This window comes from Polyodon spathula, chromosome 9 (assembly GCF_017654505.1).
Source record: "Polyodon spathula isolate WHYD16114869_AA chromosome 9, ASM1765450v1, whole genome shotgun sequence".
In the NCBI taxonomy this organism is placed as follows: domain Eukaryota; kingdom Metazoa; phylum Chordata; class Actinopteri; order Acipenseriformes; family Polyodontidae; genus Polyodon; species Polyodon spathula.
The window spans coordinates 32,624,944-32,638,779 of record NC_054542.1 but is presented as its reverse complement, the minus strand read 5'-3'; positions in this window follow the sequence as shown (position 1 = coordinate 32,638,779).

The window sequence follows — 13,836 nt, the reverse complement described above, 5'->3', positions numbered from 1 at the left end:
AATCACTGCCAATACTAATCTCTCTGCTTCTTCCTCCGCTACTGATACTGTTACTTCCTTCCGTCCCAATAATCTGCTGAATTCTCTGAAACTCTCAGAACGTGTCTCTGCATTACCTCTAACTGGTACCTCTCATTACCTCTCCAGTCCTCAGTTGATAATGCAGTAACTCTCTACAATGCCACCCTTACTCATATCATTGACACTGTTGCCCTGCTTACAACCAAAACCATCAAGAAAGACAGAAACTGCACATGGTACACTTAAACTTCGAGTGCTTAAGTCTGCCTGCCACAAGCTTGTGCACAAGTGGAGGTTGTCTGGACTAACAGTTCACAGAGAGATCTGGACCCACCATCTCGCGAGCTACAGTCACGTGCTAAAGTACTTCTCTAAAATCATAACTATGGGACACGGTAAACCCAATGTTCTCTTTACACCATTGACCAAATCCTACACCTAGCCATCAACAGATCCCTCTCCCTTCATCCTCCTCTCTTACCTGTCAAGATTTCTCCTCTTTCTTTATGAACAAAATTGACAACTTCTATTCTACACTCTCCCATCACAAACCCAGTTTACTACTTTACCACCTTGATGCTCCTTAAGTTGCCCCTCCTGCCCTCTCCTCCTTCTCTCCTCTCTCCATTGCTGATGCTTCCAGCTTATTGTTGAAATCAACTACTGCCACGTGCCCCCTGGACCCCTGGCTGACTAACCTTGCCCGTCTCTGTGCTTCTGATCTTGCTCCTTCCATTATGCACACTCTCAATTTAATTTAATTTAATATCCGTCCCATTTCCAATCTCCCCTTTCTCTCAAAAACTCTCAAAAGAGCTGTAGCTAGTCAGCTGATAAAACATCTCATGGATAACAATTTGCTTGAATCTCTACAGTCTGGTTTCTAGTCGCATAACTGTACTGAAACTGCTGTGCTCCAGATTATGAATGATCTCCTGCTCAATGCTGATGCTGGTGCTCTCTCTATGCTTGTTCTCCTTGACCTAACAGCATTCTTCTTGATCGCCTTCAGAAGTATGCTGGAATTTCTGGAACCTGTCTCTCCTGAATGACCTCTTAACTATCCTGATGCATACAATCTGTTTTCTATGCTGGATGCAGTGGCGTTGCAAACCCAGTCACTTGTGGTGTTCCCCAAGGATCTGTTCTTGAGCCTCTTCTCTTCATGCTTCCCTTGGATCACCTTATCCACCAACACAGCCTCATGTTTCACACCTATGCTGACGACATCCATCTCTACTTAAAACTCGACCCTGGAAGACCCTCTGCCATGGTCTGGCTCTCGGCTTGCATTCAAGACATCGAGGCCTGGATGTTTGCCAATTTTCTTCAGCTGAACACTAGCAAATCTGAACTCCTTTTAGTAGAATCTAAAACTCAAATTAAGAATCTAAATATAGCTGCCCTAAACCTCTGCAACTGTCTATTGCTGCCTTCCCCCACAATACGAAGGCTTGGTGTACTTCTTGACAGCAACCTCTCCTTTGATGCCCACATCCCCTCTGTGGTCAAATCTTCCTTCTGCCATGTTCGAAACATCTCCAAAGTCTGTCCCTACCTTTCCCTCCTGGATGAAATTTTATATACACACACACACACACACACACACACACACACACACATATATATATATATATATATATATATATATATATATATATATATATATATATATTATATATATATATATATATATATATATATATTATTATATATTGTTACATAAAATGTTTACACATTTTAATCATATATTCACTACTTTTTGATTATTTAATAGTATTGGGACTGCTTTAATAAATCCTTGATTGAACACGGCACTTCAAAGTTATTAACATTGTTTAATTAATTATACAATAGTTGAATGATGTTGTCATTTAGAATAAATTGATGCTATTTTGAGAGAGAGAGAGAGAGAGAGAGAGAGAGAGAGAGAGAGAGAGAGAGAGAGAGAGAAGGACTATGAATCTATGGAAAGGAAGTAAGAATATTGATTCTGTTTGTTTTCTGGTCATATAGAAACGGGATTGGTTGTAGTGAGACAATCCATTTGCATTGTTTTGTTGATAGAGAAATGCTTTACAAATGAAGAGGTTTTTCTTTAAGTTTTTCTGAATTGCTATTTAGGTTAACTCATTCACTGTAGGGCGGCCGAACTGTTTGTATGGTTGTTGGTTGATTGAAGTCCTCCTCACTGTCCTTGTGACTCCTCCCTCTCACTCAGGTATGGTGTAATTGCTGCTGTATTTTATTGAAATTGTGTTTTTACATTTTTCTTGCCTACTTGGTTATTGGCTACTTGTTTCTTAAATTTAAATTAAACATTGTAAACTCTTATATATAGAATAGTTTTTTTTAAAGAGAAACTTGGACAGTTATTTCAAGTTTAAGAAAGTCAATCATGTTTTACAAAAATTTTGTTTTTAGTAGTACAATAAAGAAATATTAAGCCATGTTCTATCAGACAATATAATAGCAGAAAAGACATATACAGTACCTATAGAAAGTCTATACTGCCTTTCAAATTTTTCACCATTTGTTGCCTTATAGCCTGGAATTAAAATGCATTAATATTTTTTTTTTTCATTTATCTACACATCCCACCCCACAACTTCCAAGTGAGAAAAATATTCTAGAAATGTGTAGAAAATTAATTAAAAATAAATGCTTGGTTGGATAAGTGTCCACCCCCGTTGTAAAGCAATCCTAAATTAGCAATCGCCTTCAAAATCACACACCAAGTTAAGTGGCCTCCACCTGTGTTAAATTGTAGTGATACACATAATTTCAGGATATATTCAGCAGTTCCTGTAGGTTCCCTCTGCTGGGTAGTGCATTTCAAAGCAAAGACACATGAGCACCAAGGCATTTTCAAAAGAACTCTGGGACAAAGTTGTTGAAAGACTTCAAAAAGATCAGGAGATGGGTATAAAAAAATATCAAAGGCTTTGAATATCCCATGGAGCACGGTCAAGACAATTATTAAGAAGTGGAAGGTGTATGGCACCACCAAGACCCTGCTTAGATCAGGCCATCCCTCTAAACTGGATGGCCGAGTAAGAAGGAGAATGATCAGAGAGGCTACAAAGAGGCCAATGTCAACTTTACAAGAGCTACAGGCTTTTATGGCCAAGACTGGTCAAACTGTGCATGTGACAACAGTATCCCAAGCACTACACAAATCTGGCCTTATGATATGGCTGAAACTGGGACGGAAGTTCACCTTTCAGCATGACAACAACCCAAAGCACACAGCCAAAGCTACTCTGGAGTGGATAAGGAACAAAAAGGTAAATGTCCTTGATTGGCCCAGTCAGAGCCCCAGCCTAAATCCAATCAAAAATTTGTGGCATGACTTGAAGATTGCTGTCAATCAACGATCCCCAAGGAACTTGACAGAGCTTGAACAGTTTTATAAAGAAAAACGGTCAAATATTGTGAAATCTAGGTGTGCAAAGTTGGTACAGACCTATCCCAACAGACCACCAAGTATTAACTCAGGGCGGTGGACACTTATTAAATTATGACCTTTCAGTTTTGTATTTTTAGTATCTAATTTTTTCTCAATGAAAACTTTTTTCCTCTTAACAGTGTGGAGTATGGTGTGTAGATAAGTGGAAAAAAATCCTCATTTGAATGCATAAAACTGAGGCACTGACACAACAAAATGTGAAAAAAGTTTTCAAGGGGTGTAGAATTTCTATAGGCACTATATATATATACATATATGAACATCCTTTCTGTGCGCCATTTAAACACTTCTGCAGCAGGTATTCCTGCCAATCAACAGTTAAGTGTCCACAGTCAAAGGCAATTTATTGGCTTAGAATGTGTTTGTGGTTCTAAAATATGGAAGGCTAGGGAATTCAGTGGTATACCAATAATTCATCCTTTTCCAGAAAGGTTGTTGTCAAGAAGTTGTATTTGTATATATTGTCTACACACTAGTAACCTCCTACTGTACAATAATTATTATCAGGCTTTCAGGGGAAATAAATCATACAATGCCTTGACATGATGGGAGTCATTCAGCTTAGAGAGAGGAGCAATGGACAAAATATAATGAGTTTGTCAGTATCTGCGTGCAGGTTTTTGGATACATACATTTAAGCACTCAGGAGTAATGTGAATCAAAATCTTGATTTGTCAGGGCCTAAACATGAATTGTTTCATATATAAAAAAAAAAAAAAAAAAAAACAGCTCTCTGAATTACTAGATATGCATTTTAAATTACCACTGTGCATGTCAAGAAGTAATACAAATAATTGATCATGCAGAAGCCCATGCATTTACTTGATGTATTTAAGGTTGTACATGTTGAGAATATCAGATCTGTACTGTATGTGTTTCTTGTAAAATGTTACAAGAATCTTTTTTCACTAAACTTTGAGGAATTTAAACAAACTAAACTAGTCTGACCTATATAATAAGGTATAGACTAGGGTTAGCACCGAATAGTAGATGTCAAATAGTCTAACAGAAAAGTGACAGGACTTCAGAAACTGAAGTCCCATGGCACATGATTATCATGTAATTGTGAAGCATACGGTTTCATATAGACGGAAGTGCAGTTGCAATCCATAACATCTAAATTGCATTTTAGAAATTAATGCATATTTAAAAAAAATTGCAAGTACTTTCACAAATAGAGCTCCTGAAATACATGGTTTCATGAATTTTTAAATCTGTCCCATTAGTAGTCATCATACCCATAGAGGTTGATTTTAAATAGGTTGCAATCTAGCCTTTCTTGCGCTCAAATGCTGCACCCTCTCTAAGCTTGTCTTGCATGCACCTGTTTGGTGTTTATTTTGAATGATCACATTCTTCCAGTCCTGGTAGCGCAGGCTACCACAGCTGTAACCTGCACTAGGTGTAATCCATATATGGATGCATGGAACAGGTGGAGGACCAGTGCTTGAAGAAAAATGAATGGAGACAGAGCTAAAAGTACTCCACCTCATAGAGAAATATTCATTGGATGGTGTGGGTGTGAAGGACTCTCTGTCTGTCCAGGTTGATGCTGCAAAACGTAAGTAAGTTTATTAATATTCATTTCAATGACCCTCAAATGGAATCATTCAACCAGTTTGTAATACTTCCTTGTAATAGTTGCTCATATGTATATAATCTGAAATGTTGAGTTGATATTTTCAATAATGTTTGATGTGTAATGTAGGCTAATATGGAGCTCAATTGCCCAATATTGTACAATTTACCGGCATGTTTGTCAGGTTCTACATATTGCCTTTTAGGAGTGCTGCAGCATACAATTAAGTATCCTACTGAGACCATATTCATTTCAAGCAGTGAATAAATACGCAATAAGCCATCAACCATTGCATTGTAATTTATAAATGTTGTCTTTTCATATGCGTCTTTTCATCTGACAGGTGAATCCTGACTAGCAGATGTAGCCGTAATTCATGAAATTCGGGAGCACGATAGACGTGTGGATGTATCTTTTGAGATCATAAATGTAGCAGAACATTGCATGCAACAGAATGAAATGGTATCAAGGAATTCAAATGTCTTGACATGTGTTGAACAAGACCAGGGTGAACCGAACACGGAGGGGGAAAAATAGTTAGAGAAATGATGAAAATGAGTCTACTCCATCGTACTTGCACCATAAATCTGTGAACAAGCAGAGAAATCCATGCAACAATAAAAATACTGTCAGTGACTCTGAGTTGTTATTGTTACAAAGAGAGAATAACCACGGTTAAAGTTGTGCATTGGCAAAGCTGTTACAGTAATGAATCTCATTTTCCGAGTCCCTGACATTGTATTTATTATAATTTTAATGAGTGGTATTGTTTGTGATTTCTAAATGCAACCTCATTCATGCTTGGTGGTTTTATTGGAACATGAGTACAGTCGATACATCCAATGACTTTTGGAAATTTAAACGTTATAAAACTCTACGTCTTTACTTGCTCTCTCTCTGTAATAGGAAAGTGAATGTATTGTGTAATTCGGTTAATCAAAGCATCAGTTACTTGCGCAATACATTTTGATATTGAGGACTACGAAAGACCTTGACGGTCATAGTTGTCTGCAACAGTATATAGGCATAAAAATTGAGTGCTGTGGTCACCTTACTCAACACAGGAATTGCACGATTCCTTATGGTGGGTGCTTCTAGATCATTGCATAACAAATCACAAATATCCAAAATGGACTGCTTGTTGAATCTGTATTTTCTTATTTGTTGCTCAGTAGCATCCATAAAGTTTTCACATACTCTTTAAATTATATGGTCTACATAGCCTTCAATTTTATAAACACTGCCAAAGCAATTGGAAAGCCATTTTGCAAGGAAAAGAAATCCTATACTCAACCAAGTGAATATAAGCTACACACTTGTTATTTCCTTAAAGGAAATTGTTGGCAACTTAGCCCTGCACTACCTATTAGTTTGGCACAGCACAACCAGATGTAAATAATCTCAGTTAGGAGGATACAGTGTGCTTAAAATTGATACTACCAAGTAAGAACACCTGGCTTCTCATTTACATATTCAATTCAACAGGATGCGCTAGTCTCATAGAGATTCGCGCAGGTGTGACGACTACACCTTTATGCCAGTACGTTGATAGATTGGGCACATCTTAAAATTGACAACAGGACTTGCCCCTATTTAAAATCAACCTGTTAGTATAGACCAGTGGTTCCCAACCCTGGTCCTGGGGACCCCTTGTGTCTATTGGTTTTCATTCCAACTGAGCTCTTAATTACATAACTAGACCCTTAACTGATCATTTGCTTAGACCTTTTTTTAATTGTTTGCAGCTCATGAACAGTTTAAATGAAAACCAGCAGAAACAGTGGGTCCTCAGGACCAGTTTGGGAACCGTCAGTCTAGACCAAACATTTTTCTTTCGTTTGGTCTGACCCCTAATGAATTTTCAACCAGCTCTGTGTTTTTTTTGTATTGCGGTCCGATGATGATCCTTTCTCTAGAGTAATCACTGTAGTTGCACATTCTTTAACATGTCAGAGAGCTTCTGTAAGTGCTGTCTTTTGTGAACTGGGAAATAATAAATGTTTATAACAAATGCCTGGACATTTGGGTGCACTTGAAAGCCAGGACTGATACCAGTGATGTAGACTGCACCGAATGCTAAACCACGGAAGAATGGAGTAAAAAGACACCAATTCACAATATTTCAGTGTAAAAGTACATGTGATTATGGGCCAGCTTTACACTTCTGCTTTTCCATACACTGTTTATGGATGTTTTCTTCAAAAGCATTACTTAGTGTGCTTAATGTTAAACTCTGTACACTTTGGTTTTCTTACAAAAACGTATTTGAAGAAAGTGTAATAAAGAATTTCAAACAGAATGACAGTTAAATCTTTACATTTTATTTTTTCTAAAGGTGTGAAATCTTTTTTAATGCAACATTGGATACAACCTATTTTTTTTTTTTTTAGAAATAATCAGTTGGTAAATATTAGGTGTGTGTGTGTGTGTGTGTGTGTGTGTGTGTGTGTGTGTGTGTGTGTGTGTGTGTTTGTTTTATTTTTCCTCCAGGCTCCGATCCTGAGTGTTTTAAGATAAATCTGAACAGTCAGCTGAAGAAACAAAACATGTTTTAGAGACAAATTCTAAAGAAAAATAAAACATTTGAGTCACTATTTACAGCTGGTCTTAATACAACATCCAGAGTTTTATATGAAGAATATAAGTGATGAAGACAAAAATAAATAATTAAAAAAATAAAAATATAATATATATTTGTTATGTACATTTTTTAAATAAATAAAAAAAATCACACCATTGTAACATTTAGACAGCATTTGATCAGTGCTCAAATAACAAAACAACACCCAATGGTTTACAACATGTCTCTGTATGTGATTACGTCACCAACCAGCCCTGCTGCTGCCTTCCCCCGTGCACACTATATATATATATATATATATATATATATATATATATATATATATATATATATATATATATATATATATATATATATATATATATATATAGTAGCTTGCACGAGGGAAGGCAGCAGCAGGGCTGGTTGGTGACGTAATCACATACAGACACATAAGCCTGATATAGGAGCCTTACAAACGCTCCTTACAAGGGAGCCGGCTCTTTTGAACAGCGGTATCGGCGCTATGCTTTACTGCGAGAGATTCGGGGTTCACGCCCACCCTCCGCCTGTGCGTGGATTGCCTATAGAAAAATAAATCAGAAAAAGTATATACCTATCCACCGCCCTTCCTATATGTTCAAGACTATGGAACACTGGCAATCCACTCAGTGTGATTGGGTCACAGAGATGCTAAAATGCCCTTACTTGTCCTTCAAATCCTTGATTGTTATCCGGGAGGAAAATATTTAGGTTGCTAGCAAAGCAATACCCTGCAGATCCATTTGAAATTTCAGTCAGACTTTAAAGCTAGTTTCCATTTAACCATTTGGAAATAAGAAAATGTGGAAGTTCTTCAATCGCATTTGATGAGGAAATCTGAATTGGCGTTTTAGAATGCTATCCGCGCACTGTACAGCATAGACTAGTGACAAAGGAAATTGATGCGCTACTATAGATCGTTTCAAACTGTGTACATACAAACATGTAGGGCCTATAGGTAACTATGCTGCACGCCATAGTTAATCCGATATTAGTAGGTGTATTATTAGGAACAATGCATGATGAATCCAACACGAAATGCAAAAGGCTAATTCGGTCCTTACAAACAAGCGTAAAAAACAAACAAATTTATGTTATAGAACCCTTTGACACCAAAGAGATTAGTTAAGAGCATTGAAGAGTTTGAGAGGAATACATCAGGAAACAAAAAACAAACAAACAAACAAAAAAACAGTTATGCAAATTAAATAAATACAAACGCAGCTTGACATTGTTTTAAATTAATTGTACATACATGGTTGGATTACAATACGTGTTATTTTAAAAATAACTTCTCTTGAGCTGAAGGATGTTGCTCGTAAACTAAAATCGCAGAGCAACTTTCAGAAGAATAAATAAAATGTAATCAAAAAGACATTTGAAGGACAATTATATCATATCAGTACGGGAATCGTAATCTTTCTCTATGCACACAGTTTTCCATACAGACCTACTGATTATTATTATTTTTTTTATTGGCGTCTATTCATTAAAAGAGAGGAACTTAAACCCTTTTCTGTTTTAAAAAGAGGTGCACCAATCCTTTATGCTTAAACACCAAGTAACAGTATACTCACTCGTATATACGTTCTGAAGGTTCATTGACTAATTTCATTCAGTATTTAAATAAATATTTATGTTGCGTGGTTATGTTTCTGTGTGTGCCCTTTGGTTGTTGGTTTTACCTTTAGAAATATAGGTGATGTATATATTTCTTTAGGTCGATATCAAGCTCACCTTTATGGTCAGTTAGGTGCACAAACCCAGCTCATACATACAAATATGCGCCCTGTAACCAAAAAAAAAAAAAAAAAAAAACCCCAAAAAACAAAAAAAATTTAAACCCAAAGCATATAGGCTGAGAGTAACCCTTCTACCTTGCGTAAAGATACGTGCACGTTTTACTATTTATATTTTTTGTTGAATGGATAAAACAGACAGTCTTCACAATAGCCTTGTCTGTAGTACAGTCCATCTGTATATTACACCGGTAAGTATAAACCACTCAAAAGAACAAACCACCACAAACCAATATTATAACTATAAAGAATTAGCCCACTCTGATCACTGTGGCTACCTTTTAGCAAGTACAGTTTAAGCGCTTTAAATCCAAAACAACAGACATGAATGTAGACTCACCAGGTCACCCTGCTTTCCGTGATAGTAGATAGCCAATGTCAGGTTAATTCGTTTTTTTTTTTTATCCGTGCCCAGTTTCCCAAATCAGATTCCGTGATCGCAGTCCACGTCCCGGCATATATACCACAAAATCACGTAAAGAATCAAGAGGATAGCGAAAATGAACAAAGCTACCAAAATAGCCTTGGTCACTGGAGATATCAGAGACTGCATGTCACCCAAAGCTGTAGCAGAGCACTACTATTGCCAATAATACTGATCAGCGCAATGATGGACACAGACTTTCTCTTACAACATTTAGTATCTGCATTGGTTCGTGCCAAGTTGAAGAGCTAGGAGCAGACGGCTTTCCTCAAAAGCATAATTATCGTGAAATGTCACGGATTCTCGTTTGTCCATTAACAATACACCTCTTCTTGGCTGACCTTCATCCAGTTATTTTACTAGTGTAGGTGCGCGTTGAGATGAACTCATAAAATGCTATTTCATTTCAAAATGTATAGGCAAACAGCCGTAGTAAAACCAAGGGGTGTTTTATAAAGAAAGCGCAAAGTTGTACGCCACTTGCTGTGTTTTCCTATAGTGTTGTCTCAAAAAGCGGCGGTGCAATGTAAAACAGGTTGATAGTAATCTGCAAAGGAGTGCTTCCAAACGCTTTGCCCACTGCTCGCTGTGGAGGTTCCTTCGTGTGCTGGAGCTCAAAATGATCGTGACTAGGTTGTTTGCAACTGTGATATTATTTTTCACTCAGCGTGACGTGTCTGAAGCATTTGTTTGTGCGTGGAACAAAACGATATGTTGACTACTTATATATCCTGCCTCCTTGGAAAGAGTGTCCCTTATTAATTACAACATCTGTGACTGTTCCTTAATCAGTTACTTGCCTACTTATTTAAACGTGTCATAAAAAGGGTTTGTAAAGTTTATTGTAAAACGTAATCTTTTATTAATCATAATATAATTATACAGTATATTATAGATAACATGTTGATTTTCTTTGTAATTTAGTAAAATGACTACAGATTTGGGAGGGGGGGTGATCAGGTACAACTTGCTCATTTTCAAAAAAATACTCTTGTTGAAGTAAGATAGCATAAACTATTTAAATATAATAATAATAATAATAATAATAATAATAATAATAATAATAATAATAATAATAATAATAATAATAAATACACGTAATGCACGTCTTACATGAGTTTATTGTTTGAGAAAGCGCACATCATTAATAAATACAAATACCTCATGCTCCACTGTCACACTCAATGAAGGTAACATCTGCTTCGTTGTCAGATAGATCCATGTCTCTTGTGAAAACGCAGTAACATATTAACACTTTCAAAATAAACTGGTGTTGCTCCAAAAACCAAAACATCAAAGCATATTAAGAACAGACAATAACAGCATGCCATTCAGTGTTGCTATTTCACCACCAATTGCCATCACCACCAGCCAAAGTCAATTAAGAATGCACTTTAAACACATTCTTGTTCTGATTATAACAGGGGAAATGGAACAATGCCAAGGAATCATGCTATACAAATACATTATCTAAAAACCCAAGCGACGTAGATTTACTGTAAAATCTAGACCCCAGTCACAACATTCAAGAGTATCTTGTTTTCTGACAGCGTGAACAAACCATTAAATGTGGTTTAAAATAAACCACAAGCGACTAGGGGTATTACCTGAGACGACGCCTAGCATGCAGATTTTGCGACACTGATGGTACTTTGATGTTAACAAGAGGCTGTACCTGTGACTGGAATTTAAACACTGCGGTACATTATTTAGTCCACTAGGTGGAACAATGCACCTAGAATCTCCCTAGGGGGGAAATTAACGCTTTAATTTTGAAGAGTCGGCCGTGAACATTAGGCGCTATGGCGGTAATCTAGAGGCAGGGTACCTTATATAGAGCTAACAACATTACACTCTGGCGCCAATAGTCATGTTTAATTTGTTTTTAATAATTATTCCTTGGCAACCATAGATGATGATAGATTCTCATTGGTTCTGGACTACTTAAATGAACCACCCACACTCATCCACATACACAAGAGTAGCAAGCACGTCGCAGCGCACTTTCACACGGTTATCAAGTAAATCTAATACACTTAGCAGGTAACAATACATTGTAAAATAATGTTTTGTGTTCGCAAGCCTCCGTGTACTGCGACAATTAATCTTAGGAACTCTATAAGCATACTTTGTTGATTAAAACATACTCATGCTTTGGATAGATTCTATAATCACAAATGTACGTTAAAACCAAATCATTTGTTGACGCTAATGTAATTGTAATCCCTTAATAAATTCCAGTGTAGCTAAATTAATGAACTATTGTTTTGTTAATATGTTGAACGTTTGGGCTACTGAGGGCTGCCCTTAGGTTTTTATAGCAATTTCTGGATGAAATAATAATAATAATAATAATAATAATAATAATAATAATAATAATAATAATAATAATTACAAATATTGGTGTGATTAGATATGGTGTACATTTTGTTAATTTTTTTTTTTTACTGTAACACAAAACACCAATTGAAGGGGGGTTGATAATTTTGCACTAGTTAGCTCTCTTGTGCTAAACTTTCAAAACAGTTTAGCATTCATTTTCAAAATGATTTGCACCCTTTACCTTAATCTCAATCTCAATCCTAATCTGAACAGAAGGCCTAATAGAGTCCTGGAACACTAGTATATCAGAGGCTACCAAATTGGGATGTTGCATTGTTGTTTTTGGATGTGGAGGAGTGTCCACTGAAGGGCTAAATTAAATTCATCAACCTCATTTTACTTGTGACCAAAGCTAAATTCGAACCCTTGACTGAAGTGAAAAGCTCATTTAAGAGCTGTGCAAGAATACATTTTATGCAAGAGATTATAAATACATTTTAGTATTTACTTACTTCAATATCATTGTTTATGTTTGGTGTTTTGTGGATCTAAATCATCATTTAAAATAATTTGGCTTTGTTTACAATCTGTTCCAAAAGATTAGTTCTTTTAACATTTGTTACAGTTTAGATACTACTAAATTATCATTTTAGTTTAATTTAATAATTCAAAACATGGTTAGAACAGAGACCTGGACAGCTATGTTGCCTAAACCTGTCTTCAGTTTCAGAAATTTGTGTATTTTGAAACTGCATTTAATTGGGTGACACAAATTATACATACCATTTGAATTTAATCTAGCATTTGAAATATATACAATGCCTGCCAATATAGACATTCAGAGATACCAGTTCATACCAATATATTCTGCATTAACAAGACACTGCAGAAATGAACACAAGTGTCCACCTTATCTGGTTTCTCTTTATCATCAAAAACAAACATCATGTTGATGCACCTATCAGTTTATTCAGATTTTAGGAGTGCGTGGTTGAAGCAATAGGTCTCTAAATTTATGTGTATCTCACAAGGATTATTTTATAGTTCACTCTCCGTACCAGATCTTCTTGGCTGTTGAGTTTGTTTACAACACAATCTTTGAACAAAACAGGCACACTGAGCAAAACAGGCACAAACAGGCAGCAGAGGGCCAGAGGCTAGGTCAGGGTCAGGCAAGCAGGGTCATAACAGGAGATCAGGGGGCAGGACTATCAGTAGGATGAGTAAGGGCAGGGCTTCCCAACCCCGGTCCTGGGGACCCCCTGTGTCTGCTGGTTTTCATTCCAACTGAGCTCTCAATTACTTAAGTGAACCCTTAATTGAACTAATAATTTGGTTAATTGGACCTTTATAATTATTATCAGCTCCTAAAAGGTTGCAGAGTTCAAGTTAAAGGATATAATCACAGTCATTGAGCATTCAAAGGACCTAAAATAAAATACAATTGAAAGTGAAACACAGGTCCTTTGAATTAATCTGCTTTCTATTTATTTGCCTGGAAATGGTTCATTTTACCTTTTGTTTTTTGTGGTGAGTCAGTGCCTGAGCTGTATGATTTGAACCCAGGAATATAATACTTTAGTGTTTTAGGTCAATTTAAATGTGACACATTCAGTCTAT